Source organism: Ovis canadensis, chromosome 3 (genome assembly GCF_042477335.2).
Source record: "Ovis canadensis isolate MfBH-ARS-UI-01 breed Bighorn chromosome 3, ARS-UI_OviCan_v2, whole genome shotgun sequence".
NCBI lineage: Eukaryota > Metazoa > Chordata > Mammalia > Artiodactyla > Bovidae > Ovis > Ovis canadensis.
The window spans coordinates 185,944,105-185,951,300 of NC_091247.1; the positions used below are offsets into that span (position 1 = coordinate 185,944,105).

Here is a 7,196-nt window from a genome sequence, read left to right on the forward strand (position 1 = left end):
GAAGCCATGTGGGTGTGACCCTGCTACTGCTGCTGCTGCTAAGTCGCTTCAGTCTTGTCCGACTCTGTGCGACCCCAGAGACAGCCGCCCACCAGGCTCCCCCGTCGCTGGGATTCTCCAGACAAGAACACTGGAGTGGGTTGCCATTTCCTTCTCCAATGCATGAAAGTGAAAAGTGAAAGTGAAGTTGCTCAGTCGTGTCCAACTCTTCGCGACCCCCAGAACTGCAGCCTACCAGGCTTCTCCATCCATGGGATTTTCCAGGCACTGGAGTGGGGTGCCATTGTGACCCTAAGCAGCAGCAATATGACCAGGATGTGGTGAGGAGCTGGTGTGTTCCGGAACTGTACCACTTGCTGGTGGTATGAGGGTGAGTAAAGCAGGCAGGCTGGTGAGTGGGTGAATGGGAGGGCTGAGGGGGTGGAAAGACTGCCATCGGTTGGGGGAGTGGTTGCAGAGGGGCTCACGGTGTGTTGGTGGCAGGTCTCCTTCAAGGAGCCGAGGCAGGGTGGGCTGTGTCAGAAGGACGTGGGATATCGGGGCTGGGGTGGTTTCTCTAAGGGGGCAGCAGGAGGGTGGCAATAAGTCTGGGCGGGGCCTGGTAGGCAGGGTGTTGGTAACGTGAGCCACTCAGAAGTGAGGGTTTCACTTCCCTTTTTGTTCTCCAACTATATCCGGGACCAGAAGGTGTGCATGGTTTATTGCAGAGACACACAGAAGGCAGCTGCATCTGCAGAGCTGAGGACAGCTGGATCTTTTTCACACTCAGCCAGAGGAAGACTCCTGGGTAAGCAGGGGGGTAGGACCACCGCCCATCTCCCCATCTTCACGACGACTGTCTGAGCAAACCTTGATTGTCACTAGTTGACAAAGGAAAGGAAATGGAAGTTCAGAGGGGTGAGACCATGGCCCGAAGGACAGAGCTGGGATGTGGAAGCACGTGTTTCTGACGGCTTCCTCCCACCCTTTGGACCCCTAAACAGTGCAGAGGGAGGTAGCCGCCTGCTCAGGTGGTCTCAGCCTGGGATGTGGACCCCTGAGACAGGAGCAGTGACCCCAGAAGGAAGGTGCATGTTGTGGGTGCTCAGTCCTTTGGGAAATTTCAAGAAACCTGCGGGGATGGAGGAGGGCAGGGGGGCTAGAGTCCTTCTTCCCTGTGGCCTGGCCACCTTGAGTCTGCCCCTGGGTACTGTGTGGGGGCTGATAGGGGCAAATGGTTTCTTTTGAGATACAAGGAATCAGCTTTCATCCCCCACCCTGTCCTGAGTGCCTGCTCAGTGCCAGGTCCTGGGGAAAAACGAAGGCCTGAGAGAGGAAGGACGGGAGACCACGTGGGAGACGCAGGCCCTGCTGCGCAACGCCCACATGATGATACAGGGTTTACAATCTTACGACAAGAAGCCAGACTGTAGATATATCAGTATAGCAAGAGGGGCGTGAGATTAGATCTATGTGTTTATAAAGGTAGAGACAAACCTAGAAATTTCTGGGTTATTAAAATCACATTCCACTCCCCTCCCTTACATACCCATGTCAGAAGGTCTGGACTTGGCCCCACTCTGTCCCTGAAGAGCTGTGTGACCCTGGGCAAGTTGCCTCCCCGGGAATTGTTTCCGGGAATTGTTCATTCACATCTCTTACCAATTTGTGGGTTACAAAAAATTAGCATAAAATTTTACAAACTAAAGAAGCTTCAGCTCTAAGAGCTGAACTCAGAGCTGTTATGGAGGCTTTTGTTATGTTTCCAGAGGAGGAACTTAACCTTTACTCTCACTCTCAGTATGTGGTCAGGATGTTTCCACACACTGAGACTGCAGTTCTGCCAGAAAACAAAACTGCTATATTTCACTTGTTAACTAAGTTGCAGCAGCAAATTTGGAAAAGAAACAGAGTATTCTTCATTGGCCACATTCGAGCTCATTCCGACTGCCTGGACCTTGAAATGCTCTAAATGTCTTGGCAGATTCACTAACCAGGGCTACAGTGGCCTCTGTTTTTGAAGAAGCCCGAGCCTCTCACTCACTTCATCATCAAAATGCTACTGCATTAAGATATCAGTTTCAAATTCCTCGAGAGTCAGCTCCAGAGATTGTTCATTCCTGCTCACACTGTCCCACTACTATAAATAGTTTACCTATGGGAGTTAACCCTCGCAGTCTCAGACCTAATGAACCTGGCAGATGGATGTAACTCAAGTCTCCTCATTTGGAAAAGTGCCCTTTGTTCATGTAACTGTAGATACTTTTTCTCATGTCATTATTGCAACTGCTCACACAGGAGAGGCATATAAAGATGCAATACAATATCTCTTTACTTGTTTTTCATATCTGGGTCTGCCAAAGACTTTAAAAACTGATAATGCCCCTGCTTACACTTCCAAGTCTTTCCAGGAATTTTGTACAAAGTTTCAAATAAAGCATAACACAGGCATCCCCTATAATCCCCAGGGACAAGCTATAGTAGAAAGAGCCACCAAACATTAAAAATACAAATTCAAAAATTAAAGGAAGGGGAATTTAAGTATAGTTCCCCCCATCAGATTTTACAACATGCTCTCTTTTTAATAAATAACTTGAGTGTTGGTTTGTCTGGAACCACTGCAATGCTTCATCATCTGTGTCCAGAGCAACAGAATGCAAAGCCGGTGGTAAAATTGAAGGACCTCCTCTCCAGACACTAGAAGGGTCCTGACCCATTGTTAACTGGCGGCCGAGGATATGCTTGTGTTTTTCCACAGGACGCAGACTCTCTGATTTGGGTTCTTAACAGACTGATTCATCATGTCACAGCTTCCCAGACACCTGGTTCCTCCACTGCCGCAACCACAAAAAAGGAAGGGGCCTCTTCTACTTCTACCCCTCCGCCAATACGGAAGATCCCGCTGACCTTGAGGTGACTGACACCGGAGATCCCGGATGAGCAGGAAGCGGACCCACCCACCAGACAGATGCCACAACTCCGTATAAAAAATATTGTTCCCCCTAATCCTTTACTCTGCAGGAAGGTGCCAGGACGTCCTACCCAGGCAACTCAGCAAGCCTCCATACCCACTTGGGGACAAATTAAGACGCTCTGTCACCAGGCACAGGAAATAGCTTCTTTACAGGGATCTTCAACCTCCCCTGAGAAAATGTTTATTGCCATGCTTGCCTTACTATCTTGCCAGGTAAGCGCCTCCTCTCCCACTCCAGAAAAATATTGGGCATATTTCCCAGACCCTCCGACCTTCCAGGTAGTTACTTGGACCAGTGACCCTATATGAGTCCATACAAACCAGCCTCATCTTTTGGGAGGATCATATGCTTCCTATATGAAAGATAAATACCCCATTAATTTCAATTATACCTTTAGAGGATTAACTGATGATCTTCCTGTTTGTTTTAATTTTCCCGTTAGTCATGCAGGAAACTTTATTACTCCCACTAAAGAGGGATGTATTGGAGCTTCTAAAACAGTAATTCTGACAGACTCCCCAAACTCAAAACTTAAATTTAAAGGGCATCGGTCAGTTTGGATACTTCAAGCTCATATGCCTGGGGTCCTTGACCCCTACAAATCCTTGTTTCTTAAAACTCCACCAGATTATCCAAATTGTAATAAGGTTGCTCCCTCAGATGTCATATGGAACACTATAGATGATCATTCAGGGTATCCAATTTGGAAATCTTGTACTTATAATTTGAGAATTGATTACAGAATTCCAGGAGGTGCAAATTATACAATTCAGGATTGGAGCAACCCAAATCCAAGCGGCAACCCAAGTGCCATCCATGTTGACTGATAGAATTGAAAATTGGAAAGCAGATTCTGTTCCTTGGCCATTATCTGCCACTAGATGGCATTATAATCAATTTGTTCCCCCCACTCTGTCTCCTACAGCTAAAAATATAACCTTTCGGCAGCCAGAAATTTGGAGAGCGCTTGCCGCTACTGCTCCTGTTACTTTAACCCACCCAGAAAATGATTCTACTTATTCTATTCTAGCTTGTTTACCCTCTCCCTGTTTTTCTCTTTACCAATGATTCCGGAAGACTTAATATACGAATGAATTATTCAGGCGGACCTAATGCAATATCTTGTAAACAATGCATGCTCTCATCTTGTTTGACCCCTCAATGCGATGCTTGTTCTTTTGTGGTGCTGTGACGCCCACCCTGTCTTACGGTGCCTGTGGCTGTGGCCACTTATTGGTATGACAACCATGGTCCTGCTGCGCTGCAACATTCACAAGACTTAATGCGATCGCAACGGTTTGTGGGCTCACTTACTTTGGGGATATCAGCTTTAATAGCTGCAATTACTTCTATTACTGTGGCAGCAATATCATTGAATCAACAAGTACATACTGCCAATATGTTGATACTATGTCAAAAAATGTTTCTTTAGCGCTGGCAACACAGGAAGCTACAGATAGGAAATTAGAAATGAGGGTAGATGCCTTAGAAGAAGCTATAATACGTATTGGGACTGAACTACAGGCATTAAAACAAAATTGGCATTGTCCTATCATTCCAACTATCAGTGGATATGTGTAATGCCCCTAAAACTAAACGAGACAGATTATAATTGGGAGAAAATTAAAACTCATATTTCAGGTGTTTGGAATAGCTCAGATATTAGTTTAGATTTAGGGAAACTTCATAATCAGATACAGACCATGGAACACTCCTGATTAGATTTTACTGCTGCAGGACATGCAAATGACTTTTTTCATACATTCTCTAACTTTATTTCAGGAAAATACATTCTGTCTACTGTCTTTAGCTATGCTGCTGTGGGAGCTCTAATTTTACTTCTCATAATTATTCTTCCTTGTATTGTCAGGATTCTCGATAGAGCATTCAGAAGCTCATGACTGAACTACATCTGGCTGTCTTAAGAAATAAAAAAGGGGGAGATGCCAGGAGCCAGCATGGGAGATCCCACCCATGGCAAAGGTCATGAGGAAGAGACCTGACTGGGAAAAGGCAAATCAGGCTTCGAGGGACCCTCCCTGGACCTGCCCGAGCATCTACTCCAAAACCAAAATCTGTCTGTTGACTGTCTGCTATACTACACTCTTCTGAGGTTAACAGGGGCTATCCCCGACCACCTTTCTCTGGAAAATTAACTTAGAGCTCCAGTTAATAGTCTCCTGCATGTAAAAGGAGTGTCTCAACCCAAACCTCTCTGCTGGCAGTCTTGCTTGTGTGACAGGATTATCCACACTCCTGCTACTACACACGTGATTGTTTACAACCTCTCAACCATAAACAGCACAGAGAGTTTGGAGTATTTTGAAACTCTTAGTTAGCATAGGGCTTTTCTAAACATAAAAATCATGTTGGTTAAGGGTTTCATTGCTGAGTTGATTGCTGCCAGGCCTCCATATCCTCAGGCACCTAGGAGTATGGTAATCAATGTAATTTGAATGTAGAAAAAGAAATATAGTAGTCTTGATGTTAACAATATTAGACTTTTGAGTTAATGAATCTTCTCTTTGTTATAAATCACTGTACTTTTCTTTCTTTGTTATACATCGTTGTATCCTTGCTATGTAAAAATGTAACTTTATCACCCTCTTAACACTAAGCAGATCTTAAGGGAAAACAAGTTTTCTGATTGACTAACCTTTATCAATAGAAACAAAGATGGGGCCATAAAATGTTAATCGGTCTCCAGACCAGAAGATATTGTAAACAAACGTCAGACCCTTGTAAGAACAAAGGTATGCAAAGAACACTCTGTCTTTAGATAAGGGTCAGAGCAGCTGACCCTGCGTGACTCTGCTTCTCACACTTATCTCTATGTACAACTTAAAGTATAAAAGCCCCCCTGAAATAAAGAGACGGACCAGTTCCTGGAAAGACTGGCTCCCCCCATGTCTTCTTTTCTTTCTCTCTTTTTCAGGCTAATTCCTGTCTGGAGCACAGAGGCTCGCCATGTCTACTTCTTTGCCCGGGCTTCTAAGACCCACGTGAGAGGGAGCCCAAGGCAGGACACCCTCCACTATTCAAGTGGGCACCTGTGGCCTACGTAGATGGTGCAAGTCCCTTGTCCCAGGGCTTTATTGGCTTCCTGTGTAAACCACGGAATTTCAGCCTCTTTCTCTCCTCTGTTTTCCTAACTGCTATATTCCTTCTTTATCTCTCTCTTTATTTCTAAATAAAACCCTTATTTAGGACGCCAACACCATCTCCCTGAGGATACCCTGGATCCAATAGGGGCTGGACCCCGGTAATGGGTGTATGCTGTTTCCTTCGATCCTGCTCTCAGGGTGACCTGGTGTGAGGCTGGAGTTCTGTGAGAGCCTTTACATCCAACAGGAGAAGAGCATCGCCCTGTTGTGAACCAGGCCAGCCTCAGGATGTCAAGGCTTGTTCTTTCTTTCTCAATCCGTTATAAACTTTCATGTAAATAAACAGAAAGGAATATACCTATAGACTTCAAGACTCCTCTTCTTTTTAAACTTAATTAACAATGAAATATTTCCCATTACACTTACTCTTCTTGGCAACATAGAAAGAAAAGAAAGATACCAACTCAGTCGTGTCCAACTGTTTGTGACCCCATGGACTGTAGCCCACCAGGCTCCTCTGTCCCCTGGATTTCCCAGGCAAGAATGCTGGAGTGGGCTGCCATTGCCTTCTCCAGGGGATCTTCCCCACCCCAGGACTGAACCCACGTCTCTTGAGTCTTCCGTCACCTGCATCACCACTAGCACACTTTTTAACCTTTGTGTCTCCCTTTCTGACCATTATTTAAAGTCCTCTCCATGTAACATTATTTTGAACTCATGGCCTTTCACAGACTCAGCTTGGCCCAATGAAACATCCTTACAGTAATCATTATCTTTTATTATTGTTATTTATGTGGGTGCCCCGTCTGACCTCTTCTCTGATCATCTTCAAGAGCATCCTTGTCTTTGCAGGAGCAGAGATGCCAGCCTGTGGGATTCACCTCCCCTGCAAGGGGTCTTCCTTCCTATGAGTGGATGGAAGCCCATGGGTGCCCATGTGGGTGGGCAAGATGCTGCTGGACAGTGTGTCTGTTTAGAGTTACTGTTCATTCTGATTATTCTAGTTTAACCCCAGTTACCATTCTTACTTAGAGAATTTAGAGGGCTTCCTTAGTGGCTCAGAAGGTAAACAATCTGCTCGCAATGCAGGAGACCTCATTCCATCCCTGGGTTGGGAAGATCTCCTGGAGGAGGTAAT

General features: G+C 45.6%; 1 long non-coding RNA gene across 3 annotated transcripts; it reads left to right on the forward strand.

Moving 5' to 3' along the window:
* Window positions 1-6,421, forward strand: LOC138435919 (uncharacterized). 3 transcript variants are annotated; one of them, XR_011255297.1, is made up of 5 exons: window positions 1-370; window positions 685-787; window positions 2,770-2,892; window positions 3,001-3,166; window positions 4,825-6,421. It is a non-coding gene; the product is annotated as an uncharacterized lncRNA (long non-coding RNA). The 3 variants fall into 3 exon arrangements; XR_011255295.1 differs by having other exon boundaries at window positions 198-370; window positions 2,738-2,892; XR_011255296.1 differs by having other exon boundaries at window positions 362-391; window positions 2,738-2,892.
* Window positions 6,422-7,196: the final 775 nt, after the last annotated feature.